Source organism: Ixodes scapularis, unplaced genomic scaffold (genome assembly GCF_016920785.2).
Source record: "Ixodes scapularis isolate PalLabHiFi unplaced genomic scaffold, ASM1692078v2 PGA_scaffold4__175_contigs__length_147842914, whole genome shotgun sequence".
Classification (NCBI taxonomy): domain Eukaryota; kingdom Metazoa; phylum Arthropoda; class Arachnida; order Ixodida; family Ixodidae; genus Ixodes; species Ixodes scapularis.
This window is the reverse complement of record NW_024609879.1, coordinates 37,009,462-37,027,416: the sequence shown is the minus strand read 5'-3', so window position 1 is coordinate 37,027,416 and position 17,955 is coordinate 37,009,462.

Here is a 17,955-nt window from a genome sequence, read left to right as displayed (position 1 = left end):
GAGATAAATCGCTTTTACAATTTTTAAAGATGTAAAGCGTGTTATGCTTTGGTACTCTTTGACTATCTCTTAGTGTTTTTTATATGACAACACGAGTTTGGGGAGTTTAGTTTATTTTTTTATATTCTTATAACAATTGCTTTAATATAATGCGAGTTTATGAGCGCGTGTTCCGCAGATTATAGGTGCTGAATAAATAAAATTCTGCACGCATTATTTGATTCAAATAAAACTTATGATAAGGTAAGTGAACATTTTTAACGAGTAGTGCTTAGTGTTTTTCAAATGGAAGTGCTGCATGTTGGACTTTACCTACGTTTTCTATAAACCTAACGGCCTTCAATGTAAAATGAATTGTTCTTCATTGTTCCCATCATTCTTCCCCAATGTAGGAAACAATTTTCTACCGGGATTATACAAGATAGTAATTTACATGAAGTGGCAGATTAAGACAACTTGGTAATGGAGGAATTGCTTTGTTAAGGCATCCAATTTAAGGCGGCACCTACATGACTTGTTGAGCTTTATGTTTCCGCAAGTCTGGCTTCCTGAAATTTTTGCGCCACAGTACACTTTTATTTTGAAAGTAAGAAATATATATAGACATGTATTTTTCATCTCAATATCATATATTTCCCTTTGTTTGTGTTACACCTCATGTTATTAGAATGCAGCCAGAATGACAATTTATTAGGCCAGTTTACGCAATTGACTTAACTTCCTCATGATTGTTACCCCCCCCCCCCCCAAAAAAAAAAAACAGAAAAAACACATGGTGGTATAATCAGCATACGAAATATTATCGGGAGTTAGTGGTGCCTTAGGTACGCCTTTGATATAATAAATAAATATCATTGGTTCTTTAAATCTACCTTGCAGAACACCATACTGTAAGTAGGAAGTTTTTGACATGAACTTATTGAGAATGATTAATTATGCTATGGTTCATAAATAGGTTTTATAAGATAGAAGTATATTCCACGAATACCATACCCTTGTAGTTTTCCACGAAAACTATGGCGCCTATTAAAGTCAAGGGCGTTCTCGAAGCCTAGGGATAATCTGACGGTATAAAGTCTGGACTATGCAAGTTGTCCATTATGTTATCCCTCGTGGGCAGCAAAGCTGATTTTGTTCATTATCCGTTTTGAATTTAATATTCAGAAGTCGTTATAGTGTCCTTGTTAAAAATATAAGATAAAATTTATGTAAAATTGCTTTCTCTATTTTTGCAAATAACGGTAGAACTAAAGTAGGTATGTAGTTTTGTTTAGTGTATCACCTTTGCGCCTAACACAGATCTTGTCCATTTTCAATTCATGTGGAAATATCAGTTTCAATAATTATCTTACATATGTAATACCGTAGACGTTATGAGATGAATTAAACAGGGTCTGAAAGAACCAGGTAAACCGGCATGGCTTCTGCTCCAGCGGCTTGAGCGAGAGTGTGTGCGTTAGTCAAAATCCTGCTCTTGGTGGGGTCGCGCCGCGCGCGCACGCGCCCCGCAGAGTGTAGACAACGCCATCTCGTGCGCCGGATGCAAACCATGGGCTGCACATAAATGGTCCAAAGGGAAACATACCAGGCCTTTCATTGCATCTAAAAGGGCTACAAATTGTTCATCACAACCACGTTGAGGCAGAACCTCTCCTCAATGATATAGCATACGACGGATTTTCAGCATATTCGTGGGCGTAAAAATTTAGTGCGTTGAGTGCATGGTTATAATGTTTGGTAGTGAAGGTTATTCATTATTAAGGGAACAGTGGCAGCCACCGTCAGAAAACGGTTGCTCATCTTTCAGCCAACAACTTGTGGAAATAAGTCTGACCGTTTCTTACGAGTTCGCTTGAAATAATATTAGGGACTGAATCTTACAATGTTTCCCAGCGTTCGCTATAATTTTCAAAGTGTTTTGGATAGAAGCAAAGTAATTTCGTGATATCTAACCTTTGCTCCCTCTATATCTACAACCAACATATTTAGTCAAATTCTAAACTCGGTTAGGAGTACCACCTTTGTGACTCCGAGGTAAAGAGCCTTCCTATGGATCACCCGGTGGCGGGTTCGAATCCCGGTCGAGTTGCCCGTGGTCTGTCGGAGGCTTATTGCCGAGAAGGCGTTGTTTTCACAAAGCTTTCGGCTGCAGGTAAACAAATCCACAGGTGATCGAAATTAAGGTTCAGTCCTGCGTTGGGGCGTTCCAGATGCGCTTCGTTGAAATCGGCGAATTTTATTTGATATTTTACTAGAGCGTTGATGGCCTGATTTATATAATATTATTTATTTGAGTATATATTAGTTCACTCTTTTATTCTTGTGGATACTCTTACAGTACTCGAAGGTTTCTTCGATTTTTTTTTTTATTTTTATTTTAAGCCAGCGGAAGAGCTGAGTCATGATATTCTCGTATCTTGGCCAGAGATATCGTACGTCTTAAGAGGATTTGTCTGGCTTATAATATTTTCCGTGTTTTCGCTTGAGACGAATGCGTAAAACGGTTAAAGTTTTTTTTCTTGTTATTGGTGACCCTATAAGCCATCTGGTCATGCGCACTATATTTTATATTGATTGATTGCTTATAGAGAATAAAACAAAACAAAATATGGATCTAAACGAACCATGAGTAATCCCATACATGCACCATGAAGTTGTCAGATGGTAATACAATGAAAAATCTAAATTTCAGTATGTTTTGACATTGAAGTAGGCATATTTGTCTATTTAGTTTTCGACAAAAAGAAAGCCTGAAATATTTCAATAAATTTTACTTTAAATCGATCTTCCGACATCATACAGGGTGTTGAAATCGTCTACTGTGATGACTTAAAAATTCAAGAAAGCAACATATTTTAATACACCATTAATAAAGAAAATACTCAAGGATCCGCATGGAAGCTTGCAAACAGTATCAATAACATTTTGCTACATTTCACAACTCCTGATTCCAAGTTGTACTGAACGCCAAGGACCCCTGCATTAGTTTCGTAGTTTATATATCTACGAAATTGAACACACTCCCCCTCCTTCCCCGTTCAGTAATATATATATATATATATATTCACAAAATATTTGCCTTTATAGGGGATGGTCGTCCAAGGTCGCCAAAAAAGTGATCTGCAGATGCGTTTCGAGCCTGGTAGGCTCTTCGTCAGTCTTCATTTCATGATCAGGAAAAAACAGAGAAATTAACCGAAGAAGTCTCGGTTGGCTACTCTGCGTGGGGATGGGGAGTGGGATAACAGGGGACAGGGAAGAGGAAAAAATAAAGGTAGCAAAAGCGCATACAGTCTGGTGCAAAAAATCAGTTATCACAGAATAATGAGAATTTGTAAATATGTATTCAATGAAAAGAAAAAAAAAAGATCGCTTTTGTAATGCGACAGTCCCATTTTCATGTATAACAGTCTGTAGCATTCAACATTGTGTTCGGTCGAGTTCAACCGTGAGGTCTCCGGACTCTTTAAAAGACCGTCACATAAGAGATGTCACAATGAAACAGATATTCAGATATTCCTACAGTAAATAAAGATGGGGCTCAGTGCCTGCCGTTTCCGCCTCATAAAGTATCTACTGCACACAGCGTCACTTCCCTGCCTTATCAAGAGCTAGAAGTTATTTGGGTAAGAAATTTAAATCAAAGACGGTTAATTAGGTCTGTTTTCTCTAGGTAAACCACTAAGGCGTCTATAGCCCTTTGTTGGCTTTTTTGATCGTTCCAAGGACCGAGGATCTTGTTTAGGCTGAATGGATCGCTATTTAATTTCTGAATAGTGTCGTGAAGTGCGCGTCTCTCAGTGTTAAACAACTCGCACTCACAGATGACGTGGTGGAGGTCTTCAGGGATGTTGCATTGTAAACAGTTCGGACTTGAAATAAACCCGAATTTGTGCATCTGAATATTTGTGAAAGCAGAATTCAAGCGACAGCTATGCAAACAAGTGTTCACATTTCGAGGTAATTTTTTAGGAATAGAGTTTTCTAGTCCCGGGTTGATTTGATGGAGGTATGGGTAGCAGTTTTTGGTGGACGACCATTCACCCAGGAAAGTGTTTTCACCGAATGATGCCACATGTCTTGCAGCCTCTTGTCGAGTGAAAGGAATGTTTTCAGATGGAGCAAGGTTATGCGCATTTTCTGCTTCAGCGTCAGGCGACTCGTTCCCAGGAATTCCTGTGTGTCCGGGTACCCATTAAAAATCAACTGTATGACCCTTGTTTGTTGCTGCGGCATAGTTGTAAAGTGTTTTCATAACCAGCACTGGATTTGATGATTTTAAAGGTGACCGCTGTAGCATTTGTAATGCCGCTCGTGAGTCGGTCAATATCGTCCACCTCGATCTCGTTCTAGATTTGCTAATGTAGAAGAGGGCCATGTTCAGCGCACAGAGTTCTGCTGCGGTAGAGGAGACAACTCGACAGTGTTTCAGTGCCTCCACAACACCTAGTCTGGGTATGACGATTGCAGATGATGAGCTTTTCGAGTGCGTCGACCCGTCAGAGTAAACATGAGTACTGTTACGGTATTTGTCATGTAGAAGGTTTAGTACGTGTTGCAGTACGGCTGGTTGAGCTTGAGCTGTCTTTTTTGTAAATCCAGGAATATTAAAATTTACGTGGGGTACGGCTAGTGTCCACGGGGGGCAACTTGGGACTGCATGGAATTCAGCATAGTTTGGAACGTTGCTGTTACATATAAATAATATTCTGCCAAAACTTGACATTGGTCGCAGGTTTGTTTTGTCTGACAAGTGATGTTGACGGTGTTGTAATTTGTGTCTCAAGTGAACACGTTGTAGGGACCAAGTGTAGGTCCTACACATTTATTTACACTATTTACACTTTGCAATATCTAACGGTATGAGCGATATGTTCGGAGGCGTTGCTTTGGTACCCCACCGAGATCGTCGGCCGTGCTGCACGCTCTGTCCAGTGTCGCGCGCTCCCCAACCTTGCGCTCCTATTCTTCTCTTCTTGGCGCTCGGCGCCCTACAATACTCTCCCTCCCCTCTCTCTCTCCTGCGTTCGTAGCATGACCGTACGATAACGGTAAACACCACGTCACTTGGCGAGTTGGAGCTTGGAGAGAATCGCCTGTGTTTGTTTGGTTGCGCGAATAATGGTTGTCGTGTGTGACGGAGAGTTTGATAGTCTTGATCCAAACTAACCGCAGTCTCTGCGGTTGTTTTTAACAGACGTGGGTCTGTTGGATTCTTGAGGTGCTTTTGTGCATTGGAGGTGTTCTGTATGGTTCTGATCAGGTCGAGGGAACCGGTGTGAGGTGAGGCAGGTGAGATCCGTGGTTGGTCGAGCGGGAATGGTGGAAGTATATATGGCATGGTTTGAATTACCAAGCGGTTCCTGATGAGCGGGTTTTAGGCGGTCAATGGAAACGGTTTCTTGGCGTCCATTGTAGTCAAATGTAAAAGTCTTGGCTTCTCTTGTAAGTACCTTATGCGGGCCGGTGTATGGTTGTTGAAGCGATCTTTTAGAGCCTTCCCTGCAAAGAAATACGTGGCTGCACGTGTCAAGGTCGTTAGATACGTATACTGGAGCTCGTGCTTGCTTACGGGGTGATGTGGGTCGGAGATTTCGCATTATGGTTCGCAGCTGATTGGCATATGCCATAGGATCAGGAGCGGGCTCTTCCATACCAGATGTGAAAAATTCACCGGGTAGGCGAAGGGTGGAGCCATATACCAACTCGGCTGGACTGTAGCCGAGGTCTCGTTTCAAAGCAGTCCGAAGTCCGAGGAGGACGATCGGTAAGCTTGTGTTCCAGCTATTTGGGTTGGATTGTGCCATCAGCGCTACTTTCAATGAGCGATTAAAACGTTCGACGAGACCATTTGCGGAAGGGTGGTAGGCGGTCGTTCGTATTCGTTTTGTTCCCAAGAGTGATAGAAGTTGTCGGAAGAGCGCGGATTCAAATTGACGTCCCCGGTCCGTTGTGAGAGTAGATGGGATGCCGAATCGGGACACCCATCCTTGAACGAAAGTGCGTGCTACGGTGTCTGCTTGGATATCTTGAATGGGAAATGCCTCTGGCCAGCGGGTGAACCGATCTATACATGTAAGAAGATACCGATAACCCTCAGATGGTGACAGGGGTCCCACTATATTGATGTGGATGCGGTCGAAGCGCTTTTTTGTTGTTGGAAATGCCTGTAGCTGCGCAGAAGTGTGACGTTGTACCTTTGATTTTTGGCAGTGAATGCAGGTTCGAGTCCAGCTTCGGACATCTTTATTGATTCCGGGCCAGAGGAAGCGTTCAGTTATTAGATGTTGAGTGGCACGAATACCGGTATGAGATAAACTGTGTACGGAGTCAAAAACTTGCCTGCGAAAGTTAGCAGGTATGAATGGTCTTGGTGTTCCGGTCGAGACGTCGCAGACTACTCCTGTGGTGGATGAAGATAAAGTAATCTCCTCGAAGGCAAGCCGACCAGGAAATTCGCGTAGATGTTTAAGCTCTTGGTCCTGTTGCTGGGCAACGCTTATTGCATCATAGTCGACCGCAGGAGGGAAACCCAGTCCGCAGGAAATTGGAGTGCTCCGTGACAAAGCGTCAGCAACAGGGTTGTTGATGCCTTTGAGATGGCGGATGTCGGTTGTATATTCGGCAATATAAGCCAAGCGCCGTGTCTCGCGAGGTGAGTGAGCGTCTGTGCCATTTTGCAGAGCATACGTGAGGGGCTTGTGGTCTGTCAGAACGAAGAACTCTGTTCCTTGGAGAAAATTTCGAAAATGGTGGATTCCAGTGTATATTGATAAGAGCTCGCGCCCGAAAGTGCTGTAACGTTGTTCCGCCGACGTCAGTTGTCTTGAAAAGAAAGTAATTGGCTTCCAGACAGTGCCGATTAGTTGTTGTAAGACAGCTCCTGCGGCGACGTCGGAGGCGTCTACTATGATGTTAGCTGGAGTGTTGTGCTGGGGATGTGACAGAAGCGTCGCATTTGCGAGTTCCAGCTTCGCTCGGCTAAAAGCTTGTTCGGCGATCGGTGTCCACTGCAACAAGACGAGGGTGTCTTGGTGCCTTTCAGCTGAGAAGTGAGGGGCAACAGAATCGCAGCGCTCTGGGGAACAAATCGCCGATAGAAGTTCACCAGTCCGAGGAACTCACGAAGGTGGCGGATGGTTGTGGGTGTTGGGAAATTAGTTATCGCCAGCACTTTTGTTGGAAGGGGCCGTACGCCGTACTGATCCACTTCGTGGCCTAGGAATTCTAGATGTGATGTCCCGAGTTGGCATTTTCCTTTGTCGATGTTAACACCATAATCGGCGAGGCGCTGGAAAAGTAGTCGCAGATGTTGGATGTGTTCAGTCTCGTTTCGACTGAATATTAGGAGATCATCGACATATGCAAAGCAGAAAGGCAATCCTCTGAGGTCGGTGTCGATGAACCTTTGGAAGGTTTGGGCTGCATTTCTGAGTCCGAAGGGCATTCAAAGGTACTCAAACAGCCCAAACGGTGTCGTGATGGCCGTCTTAGCAACATCGGCAGGTTCTACCGGTATCTGGTGGTAGGCCTTAACGAGATCTATCTTCGAAAAAATGGTTGAGCCGTGAAGGGATAGTGAAAAGTCCTGGATGTGTGGTATCGGATACCTGTCTGGTATTGTGGCGTTGTTTAGGGCACGATAGTCGCCGCAAGGTCTCCACTCTCCGGAATTTTTTTTAGGTACCATATGCAGAGGCGAGGCCCATGGACTCGAAGAAGGACGAATGATGCCCAATTCCAGCATGTGTTCGAACTCTGCCTTGGCGATCTTCAGACGTTCTGGAGCAAGTCGTCGTGGTCGAGCATAGGTGGGAGCACCCGTCGTTACAATATGGTGGGTTACGTCATGTGGTACGGGTCGGGAGAAGTTGTTCGGACATGTGAGGCACTTGAATTCCTTGAGAAGGTGGTCGTAAGGTGAAAGAGGAGGATCAGGGATGATCGGTGGAAGAAGTGGCGACTTCATTTCAATGCCTTGCACAGTCAAGCGAGTGGTGTCATCTATTAGGCGAAGGTGAAGCATGTCTACCAGGAGATCGTAGTGACGAAGGAAGTCTGCGCCAAGTATCGGATAAGAGACAGCCGCGACGAGAAATATCCAACGGAAGGTTCGGCGAAGCCCTATGTCGAGGGTGAGGGAAGATTCGCCATAAGTTGGAATAGGTGTCTAGTTGGCTGCCTGTAGCGTACATGGCTGTCTCTTGCTCGGGGATATGCTGGGCGGTGCGGGGAGAATGCTCACTTCGGCACCCGTGTCTACCAGAAATCGAAGTTTAGAGTTTTTGTCTGTGACAAAAAACAGGCGGGAGGTAGAGTGAGCGCTCCGACTAGCCGCCTCTATTGGCGCGCTTGGCCGTTTTCCGACGCTCGACATTTTTGTGTTTTGTTCCCAAACTTCCAGTGGTACCAGCAGATACCTGGTGGAGGGGATCCGGGTCGTGGTGGAGAACGGCCGAACTGTGAAGAACGAGACCTTGAACGCTGGCCGGATCTATATGGAGCAGCGGTCATGAGTGCGGCCACTTGCGTTGTCAATTGGTTGATCTGCATCCGCATGTCCTCGATGACATCTGTGACCAAAGGTTTTCTTGTATTGCTGTACTCTTGCTGCGACCTGTTAACAGCCAGAGAGTCTGTAGCAACAGTTGATATAGCCGGTGAGGCTACCTCAACGACTCTGTCCGGGAGCTGTGCCAAAGCTTCGATGGTGATGTTCGTTGTTGGTGCCAGCACCATCCTGACAGCCGCCGGTAGCCGCTGAAGAAAAAGCTCTCGAAGAAGCGAAGGGTCAAATGTCGTTGGAGAGTCACCAAGCAGTTGCTGGAGGCGTCGAAGCATTTGGGATGGCGTTTTATCGCCAAGTTCTTCTGTGGTCAGCAGTTGCTGTAGTCTTCGTTGTTCGGAAATGGAGGTTCTTGTTACCAGTTCCGCTTTGAGGGTGTCGTACGGGTTCTGATGTGGTGGCGTGAGAATGAGGTCCCGGACCTCTGTTGCGACTTCTGGTGACAAAACTGCAATGACTTGGTGGAATTTCGTCAGTTGTCCCGTGATCTTGGCTGTGGAAAAGTGGGCCTCCACTTGAGCGAACCATAGGAGGGGGTCAGATGGCCAAAACGGCGGGAGTCAAAGACGAACCGCACCGACTTCTCCGCTGGGTTGTCCAGTGGCCATGTCTCGTACGAGGGGGGCGAAAACGCGGAAGAATGCGTGCGTATCGGGTCACCAAATATGTAGGGACCAAGTGTAGGTCCTACACATTTATTTACGCTGTTTACACTTCGCAATATCTAACGGTATGAGCGATATGTTCGGAGGCGTTGCTTTGGTACCCCACCGAGATCGTCGGCCGTGCTGCACGTTCCGTCCAGTGTCGCGCGCTCCCCGACCTTGCGCTCCTCTTCTTCTGTTCTTGGCGCTCGGCGCCCTACAACGTAATGCTTCTTGTTTTGCCATAATCGCTAGAGGCAATGCCCTTGCTTCGGCAATAGTGCCGATACTTGATGTGCCCGGGGGTACACCTAGGCAGGTCCTGAGGGACTTACAAAGCTCTGCCTCAATGATTTTTGTACCCTATACACATATATTAGTCAAAACTGGCAAGCTATATCTGAGAAGGCTATTAATTAAAGACGTTTGCATCATTAGCATAGATTTAGAGGATTTTCCCCACGTGGTACCAGTCAGGAAGCGTAGCACGTTGCCGGCTGAGGCCAGCTTGGATTTTAGTTCTTTTGTATGGTATTCCAAGCTAGGTGTTTGTCTATTGCAAAACCGAGAAATTTGTGTTTTAGAACAAATGGAATTACTCGTCCACCAAAGACGATAGGAAATCGCTTCAGCGACATTCGAGTAACGGCGATGGCTACCGTCTTCTCGACCGACAGGCTCATACCACAACGATTAAGAAAGTTACTGATTTTTGTGAGTGATTTATGGAGTTTCCTTTGAGTGACAAAGTGATTTGCATTGGTGGCCCATAAGCAAATATCGTCAGCATATATTGAAAGGCGGACGTCTTTAGAAACCTGACGGGGTAAGTCGAAGAGCGCGAGGTTAAAAAGCAGCAAACTCAGGACTCCCCCTTGCGGTACTCCTTTTTTTACATTATGTAAGGTTGTTCGGTCCTCAATTCTTTCCATAAAAACCGTACGTTCACTTAAGTAGTTTTGAACCCAGTTGAATATTCTACCTCCAAAACCTTGATTTTTCATGGCGTTTATGATACAGTGATGCTCAATTGAGTCAAATGCTTTCTCTATGTCTAGAAAAATGGCCGACGTTATCTTGCGTTCATATAGGCCTTGTTCGATAGAGCTGATAAGTTCAATGACGTTGTCTGCAGTTGAGCGTCCTGCTCTGGAGCCAGCCATCTCCTTTGGATATGTTGACCTGTTCTCGAGAAACCATGACATTCTTGCGAGTATCATGCGTTCTATGACCTTACATATGCAGCTAGTGAGTGCAATGGGTCTGAATGATCCAAAGTCGAGAGGAGACCGACCGGGTTTAAGGATAGGGACAATTTTTGCTTGCTTCCACTCTGTAGGAAGTGTGCCAGTGAGGAATGATGTATTATAAAATTCCAGGAGTCTAAGTCTTGCGAATTCGTTTAAACAGGCCAACCCAGAATAAGTGACCCCGTCTGGGCCAGGGGAAGTGTGCTTTTTAATATCTTGTAAATCGTAGTTTAGTTCATTTAAAGTGAGCGTTAGGTCTAAGGAAGCATCACGTGTTAGGGGTGCAGGATTTTGGAATGGTTGATCTTTAAGCTGTGGGTGATATAATTGCGTAATTTGCTTGCAAAAAGCTTCAGCGATTTCCATGTCTGAGCATCCGTAGTACGGAATTAATGCTCTGAATGGGAGGCGTTGTTGCGCTCGAGTTTTCAGGCCTCTCACGACCCTCTATGCATGAGATAGACCTTTCGCAGTGTCAAGAGAGTTGCAGAATTCGCGCCATCGACGACGGCTAAGAGCGTCTAAATAGCGGTGAGCCTTTTTTTGTGCCTTCCGAGCTGCACGAGAATCCTCTAAAGTTTTTGCTCTTCTTACTTTCCGTTCAGCTCGTCCTCGAATAGCTCGCAATCTTTCATATTCAGCATGAATGTCAGTAAAACGGAAAGGTACATGTATCTGTTTTGTTGACAGTTTTAGGCAATGAGCTATAGACGGTGCAAGCTCCTCGTTTGTTGTTGCTGCTGTTATACATTTCCCTGCTAGTTCTGAACAAAGGTTCCAGTCAGTATATGAAAGGGCGTTGGATGTCTTACAACCGGCAATATCACGAACTGTGAGAAAAATAGGATAATGATCACTACCTCGAGTTTCGAGATCTGTAGTCCATGAAACGTTTTGTTGAAAGCTTGAAGAGACAAAACTCAGATCGAGAGCACTGCTCACCGTTGTTCCTCTATAGAACGTGGGGCTTCCGTCATTGAGTAGCACCAGATTCAATTTTGAGGTGAGTTCGCTAATCGTGTTACCCCGTTTATCATTTCGGGTGCCACCCGAAAGCTCGTGATGTGCATTAAAGTCTCCGCAAAGTATATAAGGGGAAGGAGTGTCTTGAATAAGCCTTTCTATCTGTTGGGTATCGAATGTTGCTCTTGGTTGTATGTACGCCGATATCAACGTAAACTTGCGCGATTTACTTTTAACTGTTATGCAAGCATATTCATTTGTGTCATGAGCATACCTCGGCATTCTCACTCATGAGTGCGATCACTTACGATCATTCACGCTCACCGTCAGATTTGAGGTGATCGTGAGTGAGGCCGGGAGTCTCGGAAAATTGTGAGTGTGAGTGCGAGTGTGATCGTGAGTTATGTGAACTCATGAGTGTGAGTATCAGTGTGAGTCATGAGAACTCATGAGCGTGAGTGTGATCGTGAGTGTGATCGTGAGTTCTGAGAACTCATGAGTGTGAGTGTGAGTCCCGCGAACACATGAGCGTGAGTTTGATCGTGAGTGTGATTGTGAGTTCTGAAAACCGTTGAGTGTGAGTTTGAGTCCTGAGAACTCATGAGTTTGAGTGTGAGTTCTGAAAACTGATGAGCGTGAGTTCGTAGGGCTTATAAGTGTGAGTGTGAGCTTGAGCTCTAAGTGAAGTACTCATGAGCGTGAGTTTTGAGATCTCTTGAGTGTGATTGTGAGTTTCAAGGCTCATGAGCATGAGCCTGGATCAAGACGAGAGTCTTAGGGTAGATACGAGTCCGTTGATTGCATTAGGCTGCCTGATGACGTGAGTCGGAGGACCATAACCATGATGGGTCGTGGAGAGCACTGGTATTAGCTGGGTTGGTCACGTGAGCTCCCTGGCCATCTTAGTGGGCGAGGAGACTCCCACTTCGCAACTACTGCGTAGGGCTCAGAGTTGGTTGGGGGTCGCTCGCCTTCTCCGCCGCCATGTAAGCGCGCTGGAACCTGTGGAAAGTGGAGGAGGAAGGGGGGGGGGAGGGGGCTTGTCCTTGCGGGCTCCTGCTTGCCAGCGCCCTCTGCAATGCCTCAACCAGCTGTGGAGGGCAGAGGGAGTATGGGGGAGGGGGGGGTCGCTTTCGTCTCTCCTCGGCGTTCGCTCTTCGCTTCCCGGCAGACGGCGGGACGCCAACGGACTGATGGCGCCTCGAGGCGGCGCGGTAACGTCGGAGTAGGGGGAGCGCTCCAAACAGTTAGCGCTCCTCTCTGTGGCATAAAAAAGCTCGTGTGGATTTCGGCTCCCATTGCCAAGTTGGTGCCAGTGGGCATATAATTTCATGATTGCGTCAGCTGTAACGTTCGTACGGCTGCGACAAAATTATGTGACTGGCAAGGTCATCAGCACCCAGTCGAACAAACAATTTTATTTTTCCGCGCACCTCACTGTACCTTTCGCGTATGAGTCATCACTCAAAAAGTGCAACGAAGGCGGTGTCATGATAGATCGAAGCTTCAAGTGAGATCTTTTACATTGTGCGATATCATGCTTTTATGTGTTGTTCAGGGCAAGATAGCACATGCGCATGATAGCCAGCCGGCAATGACCAGGCCCCAGGTAGCACACTTGCTTGGTTTAGCTGGGGCCAGGGTTGGCACTTAGTTGTGATAGCTTGGCCACAACTGCCCAGCCATTTACGTCTGTATGCCAGCCTGGCGTTTCACAGTCTTTCCTTGCTCAAGGAAGCCACGGAACTGCCAGGGAACGCCTTCCCTGGTTGACCAATCAATATCCTTGGTCATTGATGGTCAGTGTAAACAGGCCGCTGCCAGTTTTTGATGTACCCTGGCTGTGTATTGATTTTCCTCGGTCAGAGAGGGCCAGGGTAGCAATGCCTCTGCCAAGCTTTGGGGTTCCATGGTAGTTCGCAGGAATTTGCTGGTCCGCTCAACACAAGCAACAGCCAATATTCGGGCATGTTGCCGGATCGAAGATAGGGTGAGCCGAGGAATGTCAGGGAATTGCCGCTATGCAATGTTCCGTGGCTCAAGCTCGTATTTTATCGGACCCAGAATGCCTGCTGAAAGCCACTGCTAGCTACTCTTTAGTTCGTTCAACTTTTCCATTTTTTTTTAATTAGTATGAGCGTTCTACCATATTTTTGGTGCTCTGTGGCAAGAGCCTTCGCAATAGAAAGTGACGTTTGAGTGCAAGAAGTCTGTTTTAGCTTGAGACATAAAAAAGAACACGTTTTCCCAATTGAAAAAGAAAAAAAACTATTTGAAAACATTTGGATATGAACAGGCCAAACCCGAAATGAACTGATTGTAGTGGAATCGTACCGGACAAATAAGAAATAAAACTATCAAAATTAGTCGCACTCGAACTTTATAATTTTCCCGCTTTTTACCGCGGCCTTTATCTACCCTGGCTTGCACGGAGAAGCCGCTTCAAGCGCAAGTGCCCGAGGCGGGGTGCCTGGAAAAACGCGGGAAAGATCCCGCACCCTCCAGGTGACTCACGCGTCTGAAATGCGCCAGTGCCCCGGGACCGGGGATGATGCCGTCTCCCCGCGCGCAGCGCGGATGACTTGAAAGAGGAAAGCTGCTCACGTGCAAGGGCAGGGAGCGCGCGGGCCAATCAGCGCGGCCCTCGCGTCCGCTTGAAGCGCCAGTTTTGAGACGAAGGCGGCGCAGTTCCGAAACCCCCCCCCCCCCCCCCCCCCAAAAAAGGAAAGAAAAACGGATCTGGCATGAGTGGCGCGAACTGGTCTTCGTTCGCGCTGCTGTTCTGCTTGGGGAGGTTACAAGTTGCTGTGTTTGAATAAGATAGTTTGCCGGTGCCTTGAGTGCTGCGCTACCTCTGCCGATGGTTCCTGTGGCTGATGACGTCCTCCGCCTGAGTTCCACTCACTCGCGGGCGAAATGGCTGCATCCCAGAAAGGCGTGTTCGGAATTCGCTCCCTCCTCATTGCGGCGCAGGCACTGGCAGTCTCGGCGCCAGCGAGCCAGGTAAGCAGGCTCGACCATTTGGATTCATTTTCATAATCAGGGTCATGTGAAACCGAACCTTTTTGCAACCCTATTTGGAACAGCCATGCTAGTAATACAACCGCCAGTGTATACATTCAGCTTCAGAGATCCTCTACAACAGGGGTTAACCACTGTGGTAGAGGATCCTGCTGTTGTTGCCCCTTCCTGCCTTCCTACTCTGTCGTCCGCTATGCAACGTAAAGGCTGAACCGCATGTAAGCGATTAAGCGAGCGACGAGAGTCAGTGACGAGCGGTGGAGATTTCCCACGGTCGCTTGTCGCATCGCTCGGTTTTTGGATTTCTAGAAATCGTCGCTCATCGCCTTGGTCGCTTGTTCCCGTCGCTTTCATGCGGTTTGCCGCGTCGCGCGAGTAACCGAACGACAGTGAAGCGGATCGTCGTCGCTTGTCTCGTGGCTCGTCAATTCTCTTACATGCGGTTTCTACGTAATTGCCGCGAGACTGGCACCACATGTGCGATTGGCACAGGCTTGCATATTCCCTCTCATACTGTTTATGATAGTGCATATTTTTTATTAGTGGCAATAGTTACATACCGTTTTAGAACAGACGGGTGCAAATAAATCTGCCATGGTCTAATTACTGATGTTTATTCTTTTTTTTTTTTTTTCAGATGCCTTGCGGTACTATGTTAGCCACCACCGGAACCCCGACACTCCAGAAGATGTGGAGAATCTCGCCAACCGCCTGGGACACATGAATAATATCATGCCAATTTTTTTGCATTGTACATATGTTTTTATGTTTATTTGTGCAGCCTGCAGTATGTAGTTTTTTGTGGAAATAAATTGCATTTCATTAATTTACGACATGTCTTGTCAATATGACCAGTTAAACTGGTTTAACTGCATGGTGAATTTCTATTGTCTAGCCAAGCTTGGCTGACCACCCGGTCAGTAACCTGGCCCATGCTGTATATACAATAAAGAGCCAAGCTTGGGGTACCACTGAGCTTCCCGCCTGGCCCAGGCCGTAATTCCAGTGGTGAGCCAGTCCATGGCTACACAGGGAACTGCCGGTGGTCGCCAGACTGGCATACCAGGATGGGGCTGCCTAGCGCCATGGTGCAAAACAATCTAGGCCCACTGAAACTTCCCTGGCTACCCCGTCTGGCTCAAGCTTGGGCCGGTCGTAATGTGCTGCTTGGGGCGCAGCCACGAAAGTGCTGCATTTAGCTCCACAAGCGGAGGTGTCTCCGTTAATGGGGCGGCCAGGCTGCTCGTCGGGCCCTGGCGAGCGGCGGTCGTCAGCTGCAGTCCCCGTGTGCACGTGCGCGCCATGTTCCTTTTTATTTTAGGCGGTCTTTTAATACCATCGGAGCCTTGATAGGTCGATAGGTCTAAGTGTTTAGAGCATATTCTAGAGTTGTCATTTGAACACCAGTTTAAGTTGTCTTTACGACTTGTGGGGTCGCTCTATAATAATCGCCGCCCGATCGGCCTGTCTTCGCTCGTCTCCCAGGAAGTGACAGAACACAATGAGAAGGCATCGAATGGGTTCACTTTACTACCCGGTTGCCCGTCTTTGAAAGCCGGCAGTCCGGACCCGCCGACCCTAGTTGTTGCCCGTCGTTCATAGCTCGCAGTCGGAGTCCATGTCCAGGCCTGCGGATCGTCCTTCCCACGCCAGCGCTGCGTAGGCTAGCTGTTCCGGGCTATCACAGTCAGAGTCTCGCTGCGGAACCACTCCTGGATCGTCATGGCCTAGGGCGGTATGGCCAGGGCTCACCATTTCCGCCAATCCTGACCCGAACCTCGCTGGTAGAATGCTCCGGGGACCAACATGGGCCCGACCAGCCAGAACGGCTCCATTGTTTCTGCCCGGCACCAGCCTCGTGCAGCACGCTCTTCCTCTTTCCTCGCCGGCTGGCCCCCGCTCGCGCCTCGCTCGACCGTCATCTTCTTCTCCCGACGCCCCCACGACACTAGAATAAAATGTGGATAATTAGAATCGAACTCTGCATGTTAGAGAACAGTACACAAGCCTGGTTTAAAAAGGTTACAAGCAACAAAGTGCAGGTGTGAGGATATTTGCGCTTCGCATGAGCTTTTTCTAAAGAAAAGCTTTTGCATCCTGTTTTCTGCACGCCGGCACATTTGTTACCAGACTGAGGATGAAATTTGGTAGCCGAAACGAACAAAAATTTTTTCTACGAAAATACATTATTTGAAAACTCGCAGCTTTAAAAGGTTATCTTAGTTGCGACCGCGCGTGCCGAACGGCTCGCGCGGTCGCAAGCAAATGCACGCCTACAACTACGAGTACCGGAACGGGGCGACGGGCGTCTCGCTTGAAGACCCGATCGCCTGATCCTGGATGTCACAGCGAAGCAACAATCGGCCCTATTTTTTCTACCGTATTTCTCTATGTGGCTGTCTCAAAGACTCGTAGAACAACTTGTATAAATATCTTTTTTCGCCCAGTAGTCTGCAAAACGAGTTTGTCAGACCACTTTTCAAACCCTCACAACTATTTTTGTTCACTTCAACAATTAATGTAAAATTCACTTACTTGATGCGTCGCACTGCAGTAATCCACTTCTATCGCAGTGTCGCTTCCCAAAATCTTGAAGGGAACCGGTAAAGTTTGACGCTTGAGTCACCTTCGCGACTGTGGCAGTCTTTCACGCAGCAGTAGCGACGTTTAATTTTTGCGAAAACTCTAGGAGAAGGGCGAGATGTCACAGGACTACGGTGAGGTCATAGAGACGTGAAGTTGATGCTTACTTTTACGAAAAAGAGTTCCAAAAAGGATCATGCCGATGCGAAATGCCATGTTCACACGGGGTTTCTAAATGCGCCCGCCTGCAGTCCCCGCGCGACCTGGGTCGCCCTGGCCTACCCACGTGTCTCACTCCAACGAATTCACCGGCTCCGCGGGATTCGTAGAATTCGCCGTGTGCCGTGTGCCTGCTTACACTGAGAAGTGGATGACGGCGGCGAGCGGCGCCGCAACGTCGCGGCGCCTGCCCCACGGCCACGGCCGGGTTGCCGGCGCTCCGACTGGGCGCGACTGCGAGGCGCCAATTGCCCGGGCTTCTCGGGCTTCGTGCATGACGCTGTGCTCCCCTTGCTCATTGTTTACTCATGCTGCGTTTCTTCGTTATTATGGTTGAATGCGTGGGTACTCAGAGAGTGGTAAGAAGTTCTCGCATAACAAAAAGAATATATTTGAGAATCAACTTTTTACAGTTAAATTCTGAAACACTTCTTATCGCTTGAAGGCTTACGACACATATCGCGATCATTCAAGCCCGCAATAAAATTTTACAATTATGTAGCACAGGGCAAGATTAATCAGCGTGTCGTTTAAAGGGGCGATGCAACGATTTTTGCATTTTGCGCAAATATCGCTTAGAACGGATCCCTGACGTTAATGACCTGTGAAATACCCGTTCGTTTTTCAGCACAGGCAATCAAGTCGCAGAAAAAAAATAAAGGAAAACGAGCAGAGTTTACCCCCTCAACTCGCAGCCAGAACAAGCGGT